The sequence below is a fragment of the Pyrus communis genome, chromosome 10 (genome assembly GCF_041283825.1).
Source record: "Pyrus communis isolate YQ-2024b chromosome 10, ASM4128382v1, whole genome shotgun sequence".
In the NCBI taxonomy this organism is placed as follows: domain Eukaryota; kingdom Viridiplantae; phylum Streptophyta; class Magnoliopsida; order Rosales; family Rosaceae; genus Pyrus; species Pyrus communis.
The window spans coordinates 16,519,856-16,542,299 of NC_142574.1; the positions used below are offsets into that span (position 1 = coordinate 16,519,856).

The window sequence follows — 22,444 nt, forward strand, 5'->3', positions numbered from 1 at the left end:
CTCGCCGGAGGCAGCTCCTCTGAAATTTCTGGCCACGCCGTACATGTCGTCTGGCCACGACGTTGTTCTTCCTCCTGAGAGGAATCAGGAGAAATGAGAAAGGAGAAAAGAGGGCAGTATTGGCAGCTTCCACAATAAGCCATTTTTTGAAGCTGCTTTTTGCAGCTTCCACTTTTTAGCTTTTTTTCATCTAAAACTTTGAAAGAAAAAAAAAAACTGATTTTGGGTGTTTACCAAACACCAAAAACTCTCCCAGCTTTTTTTAAAATCACCTCAACCCCAAACCATACCTAACAAGTTGAAATAGATTACTCAAAACAATGAAAAGACCAGGGCCAGCCCAGGCCCAATGCAGGCAAGGCGACCGTCCAAGGTCCAAAATAATTGGGGGCATCAAAATAATTAGGGTGGTATATTTGTGTATGTTTTCATAAGAGTATAAATTTATAAAATTTGGTTCAATGACAAAGAAGTTTAACTAGAAATGGTAGTTTTGTTGTTTGAAATTAATGAGGAGGTCTTGGGTTCAAAACACCATGTGTGCTTATTTACTTTTCAATTTTTACAAATTTCTTTTCATAAGAGTATAAATATAATCAATGGGTTTTGTTGTTTAAAATTAATGAGAGGTCCTAAGTTCGAAATGCTAAGTGCATGTTTATTCTTTTCAATTTTTACAAATTTTGTTTAGGGTTGTTAATTTATTTTTAATTAATAGCTAGTAGCTATGTGGGTTGTTATTTTTAAACATTTGTTCCAATTCAAGTCTAATTTTCAACAAAGAGTAATGCGTTGACCAAATTTTTAGACCAAATTTGCAAATCATATAACGTGTCACCAAAAAATTTAATTTAGTACCAGTTTATTACTTATACATATCAATTAAAGACTCAAAAATATCATTATTTTTTTAGTCCCATATTGACAAGGTTAGTCAATAAGAAAAAACACCTCACGATTTATACAAAAACACTTTAAAAGTTCAGATGGAAAACAAAACTCATATCTATCTATTTGTAAACCCAGAGTTTTTTTGTTTCCTTCTCACGATACAAAATAAATTAGTTCCTTGTTTCTAAATTATTAAGTTTAAAGTACTTTTCTAAGTATAATTTTATCGATGTCTTACGTATGAAAACAAATAATTTTCTTATATAAAGTAAGGGCACATTTGTTGACATCGCCCAGAGCCTAAAAAATCTCTAGACTAGTCCTGCAAAAGACCAAGAAAACAATAGATTTGTCTGTATGCCTAGAATGCAACATACCAAATATAATAACGCAATTGAATGGAAATTTGGAAAAAAAAAAAAAATTCAACCAATTATATTATGACACTGATGTACCGGGCCGTGTTTCAGACACATTGAACAATTTCTCCAAGAAAACATGGAAAATGAGAATTAAATTTTATGAGTTGCAGCCCTTTCACGCATTCTTTGGATGAAACGTCCGTTGTGAAAACTTCTCCCGGCGATATCTGAAGTATAGTTTTTCAAGGGATAAGACACTTTTGTGTCATTCCCATTTTTATAAAGAGCATAACCAAACACTTTCTGTGCATCAATGGACTCATTTGCACTGTCTGCATGTCACAAATATGAATTGTTGATCAAAATCGATGCACGCAAATTTGGTATGAAATAATCAATTAGTACAGAAACTATGGCAATGTGTATAGCAAATTAAACAATTTTAAGCAATTGCTTACCTTCAAGGCCCAACTCAATCAATTTGAGATAGCCTCCAGGCTACAACAGCTCACCAACAATTTTGTCTGGTTCACTCAAGTCTCTTTCGATCACGTGTACGCTGCTACGCCCTTCCTGAGCAAAACATATGTTTGTACTCAAAAGCTCACATGATCAAAGATTGTTAGCAAAGAAATTAAAGAAGATCTGAATGCTTAATTAGCTAGCCTTCTCAGAAATCTTTATTAAGCTTTGACTACTTTATCTGGGTTGATTGAGGAAAACAGATTATAAAAAGTAATAACAATTTAATTAATAAAACAAATAATGAATTCTCCCCTCCAAGTATTATTGTTGATCTACTTGTTGAGGAATCTCATTCAGATATCTAGGAAATGGATGGAAATCAATGTAATGTGACTATGTTTTGATGAAATCTATTATTTTATTTTTTTCAAAAAAAAAAAAATAATAATAATAATAATAATAATAATAATAATGATTTCGGTTCAAACTGCAATGAAATGCAATTCTTTATTTTTCTTTAATTTAATCTGTCACCAATCAAGAATCACAATAATAGTCACTTCTTCTAATCTATAACTAGCATTTGCCTACACACTTTATGTGTATGAACACATTTTTTAGAAAATGAGAAGGAGAGAGGGGGAGAGAGAGAGAGTGAGAAAGAGAGAGAGAGAGAACATGGGGAAAGTAAGAGGTTTTTGTTTTTTGTTTTTTATTTTTATTTTTATTTTTTATTTTAAATATTAGAGATTTTTTTAGGGAGTTTAAACAAAACACTCCCTGTACTGTTTACTTTTAACGAAAAACCACATTTATACATTTCTCTAGTACTATTCATTATACCTTTAAAAGGGCTTTTCATTAAAAATGAAGTGTTTTTGGACTTTTCGTTAGTTTTCCTATTTTTTTAACGTCACCGATAGATGATGTCATATCCTGACCCAGGCGGGACCACTTACCAGGCCCGACTCCCCCATAGCACGATATTGTCCGTTTTGGGCACCGACCATGCCCTTACAGTTTTGTTTCTGAGAACTCACACAAGAACTTCTCAGTGGGTCACCCATCATGGGAATGCTCTCGCACGCTACTCGTTTAACTTCCGAGTTCCGATGGAACTCGAAGCCAGTGAGCTCCCAAAAGGTCTCGTGCTAGGCGGGGATGGGAATATATATATATAAGGATCACTCCCCTGGGCGATGTGAGATGTCACAATCCACCCCCGACGTCTTCGTCGGCACACACGCGACCAGGGTTAGGCTTTGATACCAAATTGTCATATCTCGACCCGGGCGAGACCACTTCCCGGGCCCGACTCCACCGTAGCACGATATTGTCTGCTTTAGGCCCCGACCATGCTTTCACGGTTTTGTTTCTGGGAACTCATACGAGAACTTCCCAGTGGGTCGCCCATCATGGGAATGCTCTCGCGCGCTATTCGCTTAACTTCCGAGTTCCGATGGAACTCGAAGCCAGTGAGCTCCTAAAAAGCCTCATGCTAGGTGGGGCTGGGAATATACATATAAAGATCACTCCCCTGGGCGATGTGGGATGTCACAGGTGAGGCTTCAATAAAAAATAGTGAAACTTTTAGTTGACAAAAATAGTTTTATTAATTAATAGATATATGCATTTTATAGTAGAGAGAATTATTTTGTCACCTTCCCAAGAGTCTAAGCAAGGGCAGCACCGGCAACTCCGGCACCAACAATGACAACGTCCGTACCCATTTCCTTTAACGCCGTCGGAAACTTTCTCGACCACCTTCTTCTTCTCACCGCTGAGAGTGGTGTTGATGATCATGAAGAAAACAGAGCCCAGAAGAGAAACCAACACCCCACCAAGAACATACTGGTAATCCATCTCCAATGTCTAAAAAAAAAAAAAAAAAAAAAAAAAAAAAGTTATCGACCAAAATTAAAAATTTGGAAGAATGGGGATTTGGGTTGTGGCTGTTTTCACAATCTATAAGCTGTTTTTAGCGGTTTTTTATTTATTTATTTTTTTAACGTGTGGTATTTGGTTGTGAATTTGAAGAGAAGAGAAAGTGCTTATATAGAGTTGGGCATAAGCTATAAGCTTTGAGGGTTGGAGCCTGCCAATGAAGTTATGGGACCATTTTTGAAAAATTCACGTGGGGTTGTGGTAGGGTGTGGCTTATCGTAGGGTAGAATTGTGTTGGATGGAGAGGACAAATATAGTCACTTTTGGACAATTTAATGGTGTCAATTACAACATAATGCTAATCAACGGTCAGTTTTTGTTGGACTCTAACTCTACTATATTGGACTGATCCTCATCGTAAGGATCTTGTGAATTATACATCATGTGATCAGAAATCATTGTAATTTTTTTATTTAAAATTGAATATAAACAATATCTAACAAAAACTGACCGCACGATATACAATAAACGAATATGATTGGAGGATCCCTGAGATCCTCACAAAAAGGATACAGCAAGGATCCTCTCTCATATAAAATACACACATTCATCACCATCATCGTCTTCGTCATCATCATTATATTATTAGATTCAGATTGATTTTCTTTGTAAGAAATGGCATGTAGATGGGAGATTAAATGCGAGCAATCTTTCCAAGAGAAATACTAAGAAAACTATCTTAAAAGTGAAATTTTTCTTGGACTCTTTGTCGCTTTATGTTATTTGCACAATATTTTATAATGTTGACACGCGAATTGATGTCAAATTATGAGATGGCACATAGTCCATAAGAGTCCTATTTTGACATTCTTCTTAGCATTTATCATCTTTCTAATTAATTGATTGAGTAAAGATCGGAGGTCATGTTTTTAATGTACTTACATATCATAATTGTTAGAAAATTTTTATTTAAACCTAACTTTCTTATCTCTATACCCAACTAAAAATTTTATCTTTCAAATTTTCAAATTCATCCTTAAATAAACAAAAAAGAATAATTTTATAAACCCATTCATAAACAGCAACGATAATCTCTTTACATCCTTTTTATTTAATCCGGTGACCCAACCCTAACGCGGCAACCTTTTCCGAAGTCGTCGACACCGACCATCCCCTTACTCTCTTTTTTTTTTCTAATGTTTATATTATATGATGAAGAAAGTATACCTTCTTTTTCTTAATTTTATTAGGTTATTTCACAAGCACATGTTTTTCTTTTTTGTCAATTTCACAAGCACATGTTGACTGGCGTTGTTTTATTGTGTTTTAAATAGAAACTGAACAATTACAATTCCTCTTCTTTTTCTTGTTAAATCTCTGTTTTTTCTCAAACGGTATATTTTTTTTTTTCTTTTTCAATTTGGTTTAATGTTCAGATAGAAAGGTGTTGGAGTGAAAATGCATATAAACCTTGCGGCTATGGAGTTTGGTTGCTTTTTATATTCACTAAAACCCAATGTGTATATTTGTTAAAAAAAATTAAAAAAAAAAAAAAAAACCAATGTGTATAATTTACCAAAATTAAGAGAAAGCAAAGATACGTATATGCGAGGAATTCAAGAAAGAAGAGGAGACCTACGAAAAATAGTAGAGAAGGATCGTTGTTACCAACAACATCGGAGAGGGGTAGGGTTCACCAGATTAAATAAAAAAGGTGTACAGAGATTATTGTTGTTGTTCGTGTTTTGGGTTATTTGGACTTTTGGTAGATAAATATTTTTAGTTGGGTCTAGAGACAAGAAAGTTGGGTTGAAACAAAATATCCTTAGTTGTTATTGTGTTAATCATGCTTTCATGGGTGTCAAATTTTTTGAGGAAAACTAATAGTAATACAACTTAAAACAAACTCTTCAAAAGTACGATGATTCAGACACAAGTGAATGTACAATCATATAAAGACCTTGCAATAACAAACGACAAGAATATGACAATGAATCCTTCAAACCACCGAAACGACAATATATAAATACCATAAAAAGTATAAGTAGACACTTAACTATAAGTTATATAATAAATTTGATAAAAAAAATAAATAAATAGATAAACTGCCTAGGTCTTTACTACCGCCTAGTGACTTTTAGAGCACTACTTATTTTATAGGATTTTTAAAATTCACAGCAGTTTTAACTAAGAGATTACTCATGCTACTAAACCAGCTATGTATAAGTTGTAACTATAATTGAATAGATGTATGAACACGTGAGATATTGAAATCTATGTACTTGTTTCTAATATTTTAGTAACACTGAATTTATGGGTGGTTAATTAAAGATCACTAACCGAGATAATAGAGAGTGAAACACATGAGAATTTATTTTAAAAAACTTATTCAAAGATTTGCACTGCCATTGAGAGCTTCCTAGCTAGCTCCCCAATTTTTTCCAAATTAAGTTTGGTCAAACAGTACTGTTTTGCTGCATGATACTTACGTGGGCATTAGATGTGCACATAATAATTTATAAATCCGAATAATGTTAAGGAGACTAAATTTAAATATTAAATTTTCTAAACTAAATGACATGAAAGTTGATGATTTGATTATTATTTAAGCATTAATAAACGTGTTCATTCTTATTGGTGACACATCATTTAGTCTGCCGAGCGTTGTATTTTAAAAGGTTTTCTGAAAATCATGGGAAGCGAAACAAATGAACTCTGGTGCTTAAATAAGTAGTCTTTCATATACATACATACATACATACATACATACATATATATACACATATATATATACACATATATATATAATCTTTCTCGTTAGAAGTTAACAAACAAATGATCAATTAAACATTTAAGTCTACGTGAGTTTTATATTCGTATGGAGATGGAGACTTTAGGGCAGCGGGGAAGTTGGGTCTAGTCAACATCAAAGTGGAGCAATACATTGTCTGGTTAATCACGATGACCATTTCTTTTGTTTTTGGTTAAAAATTAATTTTACCAAGTTTAATAAAATTATTGAAATATTTATCATTCTTTATTTAGAAATTACATTTTTTTTTCTTAATCAAAATCAATAATAAAATTCAACCCGTCAAGACGTATACAAAACACAAATCTCGGGGAAATAAAAAAAAAAAAAAAAAAAAAGACTACAAAAAAAGACACAAGTCTTCAATGTTTTACACGAATCTCATGCATTTCTTGATTGTTAGCATATGGATGGTTCACATTTTTGCATTTAAATGAAATAAAAAGATTGTAAGTGGTTAATTGCTCAAGTCCACAGGAGCTTCTTCTTTGACTCAATGGGCCCTGAATTTAAACATTTCCCTTTCCTTGGTGTAGTATTTAGAATTAGTATTGCTTGTGAAAAAAATAAAGGAAAGATGGCAGTGAAACTTTTTGAAAATCCAGTGTATATGAAATTCATTATGATTACTCTGGAATCTGGATGTTAATTAGTATAAACTTATCAAGATCATGAATTTATGAGTCATTTATATGCGATAAATATTTGATTAATCAACAATAGTTGGTTTAACCTTCATAAATCTTCAGTAATATTGTCGTATGCCTGGACTGTACTTAGCTTGCCTCCACAAAAGTCATACGAAATGGAACAACACAAATAACAGAAATTAACAACACCTTCACCGCATTTATCAATATGAAAGGTAAACATAAAATATCTAAATCATAGAAGAATATTTATCTTTTTCATTAAAAGGTTTATCATATTACATATATATGAGAGTAATGTTAGAAAAATAAAAATAAAAATACTTTTGGACCGCATTAGCACATACAACACGATATGGCAAATGATGCATATGGTCAACATCTAATGAGATAAACTCGATCATCAATTGACATGATACGCATCAATTAACACATCAGATGATATACCAAAGTCATGCAAAAATATGAACTCCCTAACATTTCCTAACATTTTCTTATCTATATATAATGGATGTTTAACATTTCCTAACATTCTCTTATCTATATATAATGGATGTTTAACTAGGTTTATGTTTCTTTCTACCAATCCTTTTATGGCTAGAGATGGCTTAGCTATGATTATAGTATGTGGCAATATTCAATAAATTAATGTCATCAAGTGGAAACAACAACACGTCCTTCATGGGTAACTTCCATCACATGCATGTGTAATACCTCTAATATATGCTTAACATATAACCCACATGAAATGTCAAGTCAACTTTTTTTTTTTTTTCTTCGCGAAGAAATGTCAAATTAATTTAACACTCTTGCCTCTTGGTGATTAGTGATTTGTATTTTTTTTTTTTCTTTTTTTGAGATATATCTTTTAGATGATGTGGATGTATAAGTTAAGTTCTGGTGTTAATTTCTATATTGTCCTGCCACACAGAGGTGGGAGATGGACTAGGTCATAAGGAAGGAACCGGCAAGGTCCTTGATGAAACCATAATTATTTCGCTTCCTTGAAGTTGTCATCTAGCCACCAAGAAACCACAGTTTTTTAATACCTTTGTTGCTTATATATGTGTTTGGGCCCAAAATAATATTTTGGGTTGAGTTTAAAGTTGTCTCGGCCCAATAATCTTCTAGAAGTGTTGTGGGCCTTCCAGCCACAGTAGGTCGTCCAATCAGATTGGCCGAGTCCTATCAAAAGGAGGATTAATTTGGATAAAGGTGAAATGGTCAAATCCGGGTACAACAAGGGTTCTCGAGGCTGAAGGCACTGAGAATTAGGAAATGAATCTGGTTCATTATAGAGCTTGGTTCATAAACTTATTGAAACTAGGATTGGCCGAATCCTACTCAAATTGGATTTGGGAGTTCTAGTCTGAGTACATCTCTGGTTTGGCCAGGAGTAGGTTCGCTGCTATATATAAAGAAGGGAGTGCATCATTCAAGGCCCCCTCCAATTCAACACACAAAATTGCCCTACGTAAACTCTCGCTTTACGCAAAACCTCTCAACAACCTCGAGATCTTTATTTTCTTTTTCTCTCACCAACACATCTTCAATTTAGATAAACAGCACTGTGAAGGCAATCGACGACATCTTTAGTTTGGATAAACAACACTGGAGCCATAGAATCAGCCGATCAAGGAGCACCTTCAGTTTGGATAAATAACACTACTTCCCAGCCGACTAATTACCTATCTAAGTCTCGGTCGACAAGGATTTTCAAATCCTTGTTGGTAGAGGTCATCTCATCAACCTTCTCGACGAAGTGAGGTGTTACTAGGTTACTACATTCGGCATATAGAAAGCCAAATTTGATATTGAACTTCGTAGAACTAGCAGCCTTGTCTTCAGGCTCTAGAACCCAAAGGTCGAGACGTGTTCCTTCCTCAGCCGCAATCGTAAGATTAAGAAGTCAGCAGCGCGCCCAACGCTACATTAACATATTTTACTCCCCGGCCGAGCTCGGCTGGAGTTGGCACGCCTCGCACAAAACCAAATGACGTAGTTTGCTTATTAATTACTCGGCCTACGCGCCACATAGGCTTGATAGGTGGCTCGAACTACTGGTTAATAAAGCCTACGAAGGTGGAACGGACGATTGTTCTCGCTAACTCCCACTTCAGAATAATCTGTTACTAACACTACAGATCGAGACAGGATCTGCTCGGCTCAAAACGATTGAATTGGAAAAAAAAAAATGATCAAGCAGTAAATCAGATAGATCTGACCAAAGGAAGAAACGTCATCGGTTGACATGGTTATGGTCCAAAGAATGATCGATTCAGCCTTAAAGAAGGGGTCAAAATTTCCAAAGTTTATTCACCCATTTCCAGCTTTCGTGGAAAAATTCGAGTATCCCAAGGGCTTCAAAATTTCGGACTTCAGCCTTTTCGTTAAAGAATCATCCCTATCATCATTAGAACACATAGCTCGATTCACTGCTCAATGTGGGGACGTTAACAGCGATTTCCATAAGCTACGATTGTTCAACTTCTCATTAGTTGGTTCGGCCTTCGCGTGGTATATCAATCTCTTGCCCAACTCCATCCAGAGTTGGGAGGAATTAGTCGAGAAGTTTCACGAGCAATTATATCGACCAGGGATGGACGTATCAGTGTCGTCCTTGGCTAGGATGGCTCAAGCCTTTGACGAATCACCAATGGAATACCTTACGAGGTTTAAATCGACTAGAAATTGGTGACGAGTACCTTTCCTTGAAGTCAAGTTCTTTAGGATCGCTCTAAACGGCCTGCATGTGGAATACAAAAAAAAATTCCTGGGGCAAATTTCCGTGACATGTACGAATTGACTCAACACGTCGAGCAATATGATTATTTACTCCAAGAAGATGTCTCAAAGTCTTCGTCCCGGGGAACAATCCACAAAAACCCCACGATCAGTTACGCATCGATCGAAGGTGAAGAATATGCCAGTATAGACGTGGTCGAGATAGCAATTGACAAGTCGTATATATGTAAGGCATTAGCTAAGGCCAATCCCAAAGATGCCAAAATTGGCTCGGCTTTTGATGTGCCCACTATCAAAACAAAAGTTTATACTTTTGACATTACTAAAGCCGACGCCATGTTCGATAAATTGCTACTTGCCAAAATAGTCAAACTTCGGCCAGGGCATAATATCCCAAAGGCCGAAAAATTAAAAGGGAAAACATATTGCAAGTACCATAATTCAAACAAGCATACGACAAATAATTGTGTCGCATTCCGCGATGCCATTCAAAGCTAGATCGATAATAGAAAGCTTAAGTTCCCTGAGAAACAAATGACCGTTGACACTGATCATTTCCCTACAGCAACAATAAGCATGGTAAATGCTCGATTACCCAGTGATAAAGGGAATGGAAAGGCCAAGTTCATGCCAATGCAATTCATCCAAAAACAAAGCTCTCAACCACAATTGAAAATCAATTTAGTCTCGAATGAGCCACCTCAAGATTTTATAGGGCCAGCTATTGTCGAATCATTGTCGGACTCCAGCAAAGAAGAAACAGATGGGCCGATAGTTTTATGTAGTTAGTGCAATGCAAACGATATCTCAACTGAACCAAAAGAAAAGCCACTTCGAGTTGAGAAACCACAACAAACGCCCATAACTACAACAGCGACTCAAAAGGTGTTTGGTACAGGCCAACGCCATAAGGTGTTTGATAGGCTCAACCCTCAAGTACAGGATGGCAAGCCGCCCTCAGCCCAACGGCGCCTAGATTTTGGTGAGCCATTTTACGATTTGGATTATTATGCGTGCAGCTCTGGTAACTCATGTGTTTCAGCTAACCAACGCACCTTCAAAACAACTGAGCCACACGATCAACATTGGTATACCTACAACTCCCCAACCAGTGTGTATACCGCGTTATCCAAATCACAGAAGTGTCAACGCCAGAGAATGGACTATATGGTTCGCCGATGAGCAGCTCAGGATGCCTCAGCTACAAAATGGCAGCAGAAGAAAACGGTCAGTGAGGAGGATTGTCGACAACCCTCGACCATCATGGCCAAGCTACTCCAAGGGAAGAAGGCGATCGATCATGACTTTGAAACCACAATCAAAGAATCAGAAAAGTGAATCAAACTTATCTTTCAGCCCGGGGAAATAAAAGCTCGTCTTGACCACTTTCAGGAAGAGGCCGAAAGCAAACTTCCTCCATTACCTCCCCAAGAGCCACTCATTAAGATACGACGAAACCTTCATTCGCCATTTCTTAGTGAGGCTTTGAAATGCATGCAGGAGTTCCATAAGAAGTATTCAGTAAACGACTTATATAGCCTTCAAAGAGCGTGCCAGGACACCCTTGATTTGGTTCTAGCATGTCTAGATGCCAAGCATATTATTCAAAAGACCTTGGATCCAAGGATGAAGGCCAGGTACCAACATATATGTAAAGCTTGGGTTCTTGGCTTTTCGGTGGATCCATATATTAACATCGATACTGCCGAGCTTCCTTTCTCTTTCGAGGACCTCCAATATTTGCGGTACCACTTCAAAGTTTTTTCAGCTATTTCCCTCTTTGGCCTTACAACCGATAAAATGGAACGTGTAGCACGACTAGATGCTTACCTGGACACAAAAGACACTCACATCGTATATCAAGAAGAAACTAGCAAGGCGTCCCACAAGCAAGATCAGGTCATAACACCAACCAAATTTGAAGTCAATGTATCGAATGAAGAGGCTTCAGTCAGCATATCACATGAGTATATCCCTCTACCAGCCAAAGAGAGTCATATAGAGGATGTCCATAAACAAGATACCCCCCTCGAAAGCCCAACTCACCCAGAAAGAAAACATGACCCAATGGGTTCCTTGGTCCTTGACAATATGGAAATCAGTATGGTTCATGTCTTACCCGTTGAGTTCCAGCCAACTGCATCCCAACAAAATTTCCTTGATGGCGAAGAAGCCACACAAGTCGATTTTGTGGCCACCGACGAGACTGAGCTAGCTACAAGATTTGAAGTCGTTGTATGTAACGGCTCATATCAAAGGATATATGGTGTCCAAAATCTTCGTCAACTATGGAGCTACAATCAACATCATGCTCGTCTCTATCATGAAAGCACTACATCGTTCTAATGACGAATTCATTCAATCAGGGGTCACCATGAGTAGCTTCGTCGATGACAAGTTCCAAACCAAGGGGTGCATCCATTAGAAGTAAGTAGCACAGGTCGGAATCACATGATCGTGTTCTTCATAGTCGAATCAAAGACCGAGTATAACGCATTGCTCGGTTGAGACTAGATCCATCAAACAAGCTGTATCATTTCGTCTTTATATCAATTCCTCATCTTCTAGAACAACAAATCAGTAGTGGTTCATTCGGCCGACAATCAGTTGTTCGAAGCTAACATGATCCACGATGACCATGTCGGCTACATCACCTTACAAGGTTTCAACGATGAAGGCTAACCGACTCAAATTTCAGTTCAGAAAGCCATCAAGGTTAGTGTCGAGACTGTTCACCAGGATTCGGCGAGACTTGGGTTGGCTAACCTAATCATCGATCCTGATGTCTGATACCACACAAAACAGGTGCCGAGTCGCGGTTTCATCTACCATAGAACGACTGTTGGCCCATTGGTATGTTATTTCCAACGAACCACATTTAGGCATTAACCTAGTAAAGTTTCTCACCGAATAAGATAACGGTCCAACCCTATCACTCGACAAAGTCCAAGCTACCCCAATCGAGCTCGAAAACAGTCATACCCAAGTTAAAGACCATTAGAGGAAATAATGTCAGAACGGTCGATGACCCTCGACTGCTATTTATAAGTGTGTTGTTACCCCAACCCATGAAAACTGAACTTTGTAATTTACTCAATGAATTTAAAGATTAGTTTGCTTGGAGTTACCACGAGATGCCTAGTCTAGATTGAACTCTCATCGAACACGAATTACACATTGAGACTAGTTGTAAGCCTTTTCGCCAACCCTCTCGACGATTCTTGACTGAAGTATAACTAGGCATGAAAGATGAACTAGTTCAACTTTTAAAAGCCGAGTTTATTCAGACTACTTAATATGTCGAATGGTTGGTGAATATCGTACCAGTTCTAAAGAAAAGCGGGGCTTTATGCATTTGCATTGATTTTCGTAATTTGAATTTGGCAACCCCAAAAAATGAATACCCGATGCCAATTTCAGACTTGTTAATTGACACTGGAGCCAACCATGAGATGTTGTCCTTCATGGACGGCCATATTGGCTATAGCCAAATCTTTATTGCCAAAACCGATGTCCACAAAATTGCCTTTTGTTGCCCAGGGGCACTCAGGACCTATGAATAGGTAATCATGTCATTCGGCCTTTAAAATGTTGGTGCCACATACCAACATGCTATGAATACCATCTTTCATGACCTGATTAGTATGGTCATAGAAGTGTATATCGACGATGTGGTAGTTAAATCGAAGGGTTGCGCGAATGCATCTAGATGATCTTCGACAAGCTTTCCTTCGTATGCGCCAACATAATCTCAAAATAAACCTGACCAAGTGCGCCTTCGATGTATCGGTCGACAACTTCTTGGGTTTCCTTATACACCATCGTCACATCGAGGTGGACAAAAATAAGGCTCACTCAATCATCGATGCTCTACCCTCGACGAACAAAAAACGACTACAATCTTTGCTCGGCAACATTAATTTCCTCCTTCGCTCTATTGCTCATTCAGCAGGAAAAATGAATGTCTTCTCTATGCTTTTAAAACTCAAGGATTCTGACAAATTTGAGTGGCATGAAGAACATCAAGACACTTTCACACAAATCAAAGTTTCCCTCACGACCCTACCCATCCTAGTGTGGCCTTGGTACGATAGACCCTTCAAGTTATATAGCAGTTAAGGAATCCATCGGTTGTCTTCTTACACAAGATAACGACACTAGGCCCGAGCAGGCTATTTTTTATCTTAGCCGAAACCTCAACTCACCTGAAAAAAAAAAATTATTCAGCTATCGAAAAGCTCTGTCTGGCCTTGTTTTTCATCGCATCAAAACTACGACATTATATGCTCTCATAGGTTACTCAGGTCATCGCCCAGACAGATGTTATTCGCTACATGCTCACTCGGTCAATAATAAAATGCCGAATTGGGAAAATGGACAATAGCGTTGTCTGAGTTTTCTTTACAATATGTGCCTCAGAAAGCTATTAAAGGACAAGCCTTAGCCGATTTCTTGGCTCAACATCTTTCCCCATATGGTTTTGGGGGCAACGACGTCGACATCGGCATGGTGGCAATAAGTGATAATTATTGGACGATGTATTTTGATGGTTCTAATACCTCGACCTCGGCTAGTGTTGGGATCATCATCCAATCCCCAAACCACCATCGTTGGTATTTTTCTCTCAAGCAGGATTTTGATTGCACGAATAATCAAGCCGAATACGAAGCTCTTATCATTGGCCTTAACATTTTTCATGACTTAAGGGCAGCTCGCGTACTTATTCTAGGCGATTCAGCACGTGTGATTAACCAACTCAATGGAACTTTTCGTTGCATGAGTTGTACTTTGGTGCCTGGAATCACGTTCAAGCACATCTCACAAGGTCGAAACACTGATGCGAACAAACTGGCCCAAATAGCTTCTAGAGCACAACTCCTAGAGGGCAAGCTGGGTTAAGCGATACTTGTAGTACGACGATCATACCCGACCCTGGTTAATCAACAAGTTCTCCAACACGACCGTGTGATCTATACACAAGTCATGTCCTTACCTTCGTGGTTGGAACGAGAAGTTCTTATAGATGTTTGTGCAGTTGAGACATTAACAGACGACTGAAAGAGGTCAATCATGCAATACCTTGACAATCCCAGTGTCAAACATGACCACAAAACAAGGGTTCACGCTATAAATTACGTAATGTATCAAAATGAGTTATACCAAAAAGGTGAAGACGGTTTGTTGCTATTATGCCTCGGCCCGGAAGAAACAACCCAAGCAATTACAGAGGCACATGAAAGAATATGTGAAGTGCATCAATTCGGACGAAAAATGTGTTGGTTACTTCGTCGACATGGATATTTCTAACCGAGTATGTTGAAGGATTTCATCGATCACACATAAGGATGTGTGCAATGTCAGATCCATGACTATGTGCAAAGAGTAACGACCGAATCACTTCACTCGGTCACCAAACCTTGGTCATTCAGAGGATGGGCCATGGAATCGGAAAAATCACACCCTTTTTCTGGATTAGCAAAGCATACGTGGATACTCGTCTCGACGGACTACTTCACTAAATGGGTCGAAGCGAAATCATATGCCAAATTAACATCTAAGGAAGTTTGCAATTTTGTAGAAGAAAATATTGTGACCAGATTTAGCGTACCAAAAACAAGCATAACAAACAACGGTACAATTTTTACATCCGACAAGTTCAAGAAATATACGGTGAGTTTGAAAATTTAGCTCGATCAATCTACACCGTATTATCCACAAGCGAATGGACAAGCCGAAGCAAGTAATAAAGTTTTGATTGGCATTCTTGAAAAAATGATAAAACAAAAGCCTGGCATGTGGCATTTGAAGTTAAACGAGGCATTGTGGGCATATCAAACTTCACTTCGATTGGCAACCGGGACCCCATATGCATTGATTTATGGGTACGACGCAATACTACCGGTTGAGTTAAGCATAAACTTGTTACAAATAATCAAATAAAGTAGTTTGTTTAGTGCCGAGTACGATTAGGCCATGAGGCAAAAGTTAGAAGACTAGGAAAAAATCCGTCTTGATGCTTGTAACTTATTAGTGGCGCAGAATAAGATCGTCGAGCGGGCTTATAATCGACTAGTCAAACAAAAAACGTTCGGTGAAGGTGAGATAGTTTGGTGAACTGTGTTGACAGTAGGAATTAAAGATCCTAAATTTGGAAAATGGTCACCGAATTGGGAAAGACCATTCATCGTCCACAAAGTTCTCGTCAATGGGGCATCCCACCTCAAGGATCGAATCGGTTTAATTCATAAACTACCAATAAATGGGAAGTTTTTAAAGAAATATTATCCAATCACTGAATAAAAGTTCATTTCATTAATTTTGCAAAAAGGGTGTACAAGCAGAACTGATCGACCAATTTATAACTAAAGACAAAGTTCTAAGGGGAAGAAGGAAGGAAATCTTCAAGGGTGGCTTTCAACTCTAACCACTTCACTTCGCCCATTGTGACTTCAATTTGCCGTGTTCTCTTGTCCATCTTCAGTTGCTCGATCCGCTTTGCGCTAGTCGCGTATTCAGCTAAACGAGGTCTGCTTCACTCAAAATCATTTGCGAGATCAGAGGCAATGGCCAACCTCTGACGTTGGAGTTTGACAATTTGACGGTCGAGGTCGGCCAATTGTTATTTCTTCGCCTTCATTGCCTTTTGCTCTGGATGAAGAGCTTCTTGAGTGACCGTTATAGCCTTAAGGTAGTTTTCTGCCCGAAGAGCTCTCTTGAAGATATCAAAATATTCTCGGGTTTGTTCTAGGATAAAAGACAGATGAGTGATAGTTTCATTGCTTAGTAGGTCATCGGCTGCAAGGTCGTTCAAACATTCTCTTATAGAGTTGAGGCTTTTGCGTTCAAGGATTTGAAATATCGAGAGAGACAAGAGCTCCTGCAACTTGGCAAGGGTATTTGACTCAGCCGCTGATGCAGAAGGTTCAGCTGTAGTGGCCGAAGAACCCGTCGTCCCCAAAGAACTGGAAAGAAGGGTGTCGAGTTCAATTACCCATGAAGGCTACATAAATATATATATATATATATATATATGTTTAGAAAAGTCAAGTCAGAGGAACGGGAAAAAGGAAAGTTTGCTCTAAGACCTGCCGAAAGGAGACTTTGACCATGTCTGCTGGTTCGTTGCTCGAACCTAGAGAACTTAATGACTGAGCCCAGTGTTTAAGGGAGCCTTTAAATTCACGTGGCCGATGAAGGCTATCCACATTCGATGGCCACTGAGGTGGCCAAGAAATATAAATAACACTCTTCAGTGCATAAAATTGTAGGTGAAATGAGCGATTAGGCACCTGGTGTTTAATGTTTGTTCTTGGTTCAAAATTCAAAGGTTGGGAATTGAAAAAGGCATAGTGATGATTCTTACAAAGGTTGAAGTAACATCCTCAAGAGGGATGTTGAGATTCGGGTCCTATGGATGAATCGGTGTCTCTACTGTCGCCTCTAGCTGGACAGGGAATGTCGTTTCATGTCTCAAACCTGCTTCAACTGCAGGAGCATCGGCTTTATCCACCACCTCAACCATCGATTGAGGGTTGATGGTTGGTAGTTCAGCTAGTCGAGGTTGTTTCACTGGCAGGAACTCTTCATTTTCGTCCTAAACAAAAAGGATTAATCGTTAGACAAAGAGTTCAAGATAGAAAAACAATATAAAATTGTATACCACTTCTTACAGGCTTTCTTTGGATTAGGAGGAGTTTCTTTTCGTCTGCAGGAGTCACCTTCTCCAGAGTGGCAACAGTCGACCCAACTTCGGCCGTGAGTAACGGCCGATGCAATAATGACAACAGTTTTTGTGGTAGGTTGGGCCGTAGTCGACAGGCCTATAGATGGGACCATCGAGTCTTACTACACCACGGTTGAGACCTTGACAGTAGAGGAAAAAAGAGGAGTGAGAGTAGTTGAACTTGTGGTTTGGCAAGAGATAACATGGATCTCCCGTTCCTTTTTCTTTGCCAATTTCTTGACATGTCTTCATCCAAAAAGCATCACCAGCCGTCCTTTGGGTTAGACTGTTTGCTCGATGGGGTCGGTGTAACAACTGCAGTTTTCTTCAGGTAAAGGGTAAGTTTTTTCTTGGTCGCGGCCGTCACCACCACATTGACCCATTTTATGGTACGGCCACCTAGAAACACTGAGCTCAAGTCAAAATGAAGTTTGAAGAAAATAGATAAACAAGGAAAGTAAAAAGTATATACCTTGGGCCATTTCTTTCGACTTTGGAGCATGAGTCTTTTTGGGGCGGTCGCCGAAAAGCTTTTGTGAGACTTCCTTGGCCGAAGTTCTAAAGAATCCTTAGTATAGGTATCCCACCAATCAACGATGATACTGGCACATCGAGATTCTGGGGTTTTTGGCCGAAGATAGAATTTAGGGCACCGCTCCTTAAATTCCTTCTCGGCCATCTCACATTCATTCTCTGAGGAACCGAAGAAGCGTTCTCGGCTCAAAATGGAGAGAGAAGTAAGGAATGGCATAGGGCATCCCTAAAAATAGCCTAGCTGATGAGCCAGGAAGTTGGGATGATAGACTTTCTAGCCTCCCCATCGAGCCTCACAACCATAGGGCAGGTCACGAGTGATGATGAATGACCCCGCCTCTTCCCATGCTGATTGGGGAAGGATGATAAAAGAAGGGTATGTCTGACGACAGCAAATTTGGAATTGGTTGTTTGACAGGTCTTTTAGGCCGAATAAGTATTTGAAGATCTCTTCGGTCAAGTAGGAAGAAATGGGTCGTGAGGCCAGCTCAAGACCTATTATTTTGGAAGAGTTGAAGCTTGGGAGCTCTGGCCGCAGTGTCAAGAAGTAAACTTGCAACTAGAGCTAAAAAACCCAGAGAGGGCAGTTTTGGTAAGGGTCTATTCTTCCCACTGTAGTCTCGGCCAAGCACCTGGTAAGGTTGGCAAGAATGGCCGGACTAAGCGCCAGGATGTGACCGCTAGCCAGGGCTTCAGCAACTAGCGTATTCTTGGCCAAGCATTTACTCAATTTAGCACAAAAAATGTACTTGTTGTACCAGTAGAATAAGAAGGCTGCATGCTCACCCTTCTTAAGTTCTTCCCCTTCTAAGTCGGCGAAATGGGTGATCAAGGTGTTGTAGTTGAAGAAGTTTTTGTGCAATTTCTGCACATCTTCTTTTGATGGCCTTTGGCTTCCCTTTATCAGGGTTTCGATGGCACGATCCTCGAAGATTGTCTATAGGCCCAGCTCAAATTCATACCCAGAGAAAGAAGTATCGACTAGAAGGCCAGTGGGAGAGGTGCCGAGTATAGCCGTGATGTCAAGCACCGTTGGGCCGAGATGGCCGAGAGGAATGACCATCGTGTTGGTGGCCGAGAACCAGAAGCTTAGGGCAACCATCACGAGTTCTCGATCTAGGCTTATATCAATGGTTGAGAATTTGATGGCGTTAAAAATGCGAAGAGATCTCCACTCGTTACTGAAGAATGGCTTTATCCGAGTGACCCAGGTAGCCCAAGTCACAGTGGTCGAGGGCCTAACACCTTGGGGTTTGGCCAATTCCCATTTTGGCCAATCATACCCTTGGAACAAAGGCTTCAGGCAATGTTCCTTAAGCATTTCGGTGGTGGCTTCTGGAACATTATCCTTGAACAGTGGGCCGATGGTTTGATGGGAAGCGTTTGGCTCATCCTCAAATCGGATAGTTTTGATAGTGTTTCGATACATGATGTTCTGACACTTATTGCATTCCTCGACCAACTTGGTGATGAAAGCATTGGCGGCCATCGAAGAATAGAGGTGTTCTAGGTTTTGAACAGGTTTCTTTTCTGGATTTAGAGAGCAAATGGCAAAGATATTTGAGAGTTTTGAAAGCGTAAAAGTTTGAATGAAGAAAATTGGGTATTTATAGGCATTAAGGAAAAAGATCAACAGTTTTATTTTGAAAGAGCTAGGGGTAGATTCGACTGCGAAATTATGTAATCATGACGAATATTCAGAGGATCCAGATAAAGAGGCCGAAAAGTTTGTGAATCAAGGATGCATGTTTACATATAATGGTGAGTTTATGGTGAAACGACGTTTGAGTGGTCGCATGCCTCGGGTGTCATTATTAGGGGACAAACATGCCAAGAAGATGCCACGTGGTAGAAGGGTCTGATATGATTAAAATCGTGCAATCATGCTCCATAAATGCACCTCAGTGGTTGAGAAATTCAAGGTTTCTCGGTGTCCTTTAGTGATACGCTAAGGGATGATTTCGCTTATTCAATGTCAGAGCTTGGCCAAGATTTGCAGGCCGAAGACCTCAAAAGTGAAAGAGTAATGTTTGGGCCCAAAATAATATTTTGGGCCGAGTTTAGAGTTGTCTCGGCCTAGTAATCTCCTAGAAGTGTTGTGGGCCATCCAGCCACCGTAGGCTGTCTAATCATTTTGGCTGAGTTCTATCGAAATGAGGATTAATTTGGATAAAGGCGAAGTGGTCGAATCTCGGTACAACAAGAGGTCTCGAGGCTGAAGCCGCTAAGAATTAGGAAATGAATCTGGTTCATTATAAAGCTTGGTTCAGAAACTTATTAAAACTAGGATTGGCCGAATCCTAATCAGATTGGATTTGGGAGTTCTAGTTCGAGTACATCTTTGGTTTGGCTAAGAGTAGGTTCGTTGCTATACATAGAGAAGGGAGTGCATCATTCAAGCTCCCCTCCAATTCTACACACAAAATTACCATGTGCAAACTCTCGCTCTACGTGAAACCTCTCAACAACCTTGAATCTTTATTTTCTTTTTCTTTCGCCAACACATCTTCAGTTTGGATAAACGGCACTGTGAAGGCAACCGGCGACATCTTCAGTTTGGATAAACAGCACTAGAGTCGTAGAATCAGCCGATCAAAGAGCACCTTCAATTTGGATAAACAGCACTGCTTCCCGACTGACTGATTACCTATCTAAGTCCCGGTATTTTCGAATCCTTGTTGATAGAGGTCATCTCATCAGCCTTCTCGGTGAAGTGAAGTGTTACCAGGTTACTACATGCGACATATTGAAAGCTGAATCTAATATTGAACTTCGCAGACCTAGCAGCCTTGTCTTCAGGCTTTAGAACTCGAAGGTTGATACGTATTCCTTCCTCGGTCGCAATCGTAAGATCGAGAAGTTAGCAGTGCGCCCATGCTACATTAACATATTTTACTCCCCGACCGAGCTCGGTTGACGAGTGGCACGCCCGCACACCACCAAATGACGTAGTTAGCTTATTAATTACTCAGCCTAATCGCCACGTAAGCTTGGTAGTTTTTAGGATCAACAATACGATATAGAGTAAGTTATCAGTTATGCTATAAACCACGTAATAGTTACTTTTTACTTGATTAGAGGTTGTTTTATTTTTTACTTACACGTGTACGGGCTGATCTATCAAAGGGACCAAATGATTTCGGAACCAATTGGACACCAGATGCCGAAAATTAATACCTAGGAAGGATCTTTAGGAATCCTTCGAGTGTCTATTATGGCTTTGAGTATTGGATGAAATGTCTACTCGGCAAATTTTGGTCGGACGTGTCAAAAGCACTTAAGAGTACGCGTCAAACAAATTCAATAGGGTTTGATCAACATTTATCGACATACTCGCTCAGAAGTTGTTGGCATATGTAAACAGGCTCGTTCATAATTTGTCAGCATCTATGGCCAAATGTCCAAACCGGCTCATCAGATGACTACATGTAAACCCAAGTGCTTGAGAAAATGCCTCACTTAAAAAAGAAAATAAAATTTGAGCACTGTATGATATTTTCATTTAAAGAAAGCCTGACTCTTTTACATTGGGATCCTTTGGAATTCAAAATTGTGGATCTACTACTGCACAAGTGTTCGAGGAAAAAATCTTATTGTTTTTTAGAAAAAAATGTGATGTTAAACTATATATGTCACGCCTCAATCTGAGATATGCTTAGGATCAGCACCTTGCAACAAAAGTAATGGCAACAAAAACATAGATTTGCCTTTTTATATGCGAATTTTTGGTCGACGGGTATTTGTGAGAGTGAATTAAAACGTGAATGGGTGTGTAGTGTTTCAAATATGGGGGAGTTTTGTGAAAACTCAAAAAAGTTTGGGGAATGTTGGTGTAATTAATCCTGAGAAGAATAACATTGAAGTATTCACGAATTTTAAATGTATTAAGTGGCATGTAATAACACATAATTACATTGCCAATATTGTAATAAAGTTGGTGTCTGCCTTGTGGATGTCCTATTACTGTGTCAAGGTAGGTTGTTAATGGTGCACGTAGGGGTTCAAGTTGGAACGATACACCCGATTCCAATAGTAAATTTTTTGAATCTGAAACCGAAAATTCTTAATCTAAATGTTTGTCAAAAAATTGGAATATAATTTGGAATGCATTTAGAGATTTTGAGAATTTCGAATATGAATTTTTTTTGAGTGTTCTGAAATATTACGATTGTTTATAGTTATTTACTTGAACTATATATTTTGTAATCAATTTTTTTTTATTTTATTGTTAATTTTGATACATTTTGTTCATTGTTTTTATATTAAACACACACTTATATATTAAAAAGGATAAACATATAGTATTAGTCTACCACAAAATTAATTGAAATCATACATAGACATATACCAAATATTAACAAAGAACAATACATTGTAT

At 38.7% G+C, this 22,444-nt stretch overlaps 1 pseudogene; it reads right to left on the bottom strand.

Moving 5' to 3' along the window:
- Positions 1 to 3,581, bottom strand: part of LOC137728225 (squalene monooxygenase SE1-like) — a 30,258-nt pseudogene extending 26,677 nt beyond the window's left edge.
- Positions 3,582 to 22,444: the final 18,863 nt, after the last annotated feature.